The sequence below is a fragment of the Panthera uncia genome, chromosome A2, assembly GCF_023721935.1.
Source record: "Panthera uncia isolate 11264 chromosome A2, Puncia_PCG_1.0, whole genome shotgun sequence".
NCBI classification, from domain to species: Eukaryota; Metazoa; Chordata; class Mammalia; order Carnivora; family Felidae; genus Panthera; species Panthera uncia.
This window is the reverse complement of record NC_064816.1, coordinates 76,159,443-76,159,889: the sequence shown is the minus strand read 5'-3', so window position 1 is coordinate 76,159,889 and position 447 is coordinate 76,159,443. Positions and strand designations below refer to the sequence as shown.

Genomic DNA, 447 nt, shown 5'->3' with positions numbered 1-447 from the left:
CTGGGGAGGGGGAGGGGAAGGGGAAGACGGAGACTGAGGTTGTTTGGGGAGTGGGAGAAAGTGCATCGCTTTCGGAGGGTGATGGGGGGGGGGGGGGGGGGGGAGTCGTTCCCAGGGCCTACAGTCTTAATCCTTCCACCCAGTAGTGGCGTGCCCATGCTCGCCGATATCCAGACTTGAGGGCTACTCAGGGAAAAGGGATAAAGAACCAATCCCATCAAATATCGAAACTATCCCAAACCTTCTGTGAATTGTTGAATGCATCTGTTCTGAAAAAAGACGGAGACTCTGCCCACCTCTCTGCCTCCAGTTGCCTGTCTTCAAGCCTCTGTGCCAAGAGGCAACAGCGGGCGGCAGCCCACAAGCAAAATGGCGGCAGGCAGCTTCGTCCCCTCCCCCTCTGCCCCTGCGGAGCGGGGCGGGCGGGCCCCGTGCACTTGCCGCCGC

General features: G+C 60.2%; 1 protein-coding gene and 1 long non-coding RNA gene across 2 annotated transcripts in view; both read right to left on the bottom strand.

The window, feature by feature from the left end:
- The window catches only part of LOC125930786 (uncharacterized), a 30,108-nt gene extending 29,723 nt beyond the window's left edge, over positions 1 to 385 (bottom strand). The window contains exon 1 of the long non-coding RNA XR_007460242.1: positions 242 to 385. This is a non-coding gene — a long non-coding RNA (uncharacterized LOC125930786). The remainder of the gene's footprint in view (positions 1 to 241) is intronic.
- SRPK2 (SRSF protein kinase 2) overlaps positions 1 to 447 on the bottom strand; it is a 389,837-nt gene that overhangs the window by 34,040 nt on the left and 355,350 nt on the right. The window lies entirely within an intron of this gene.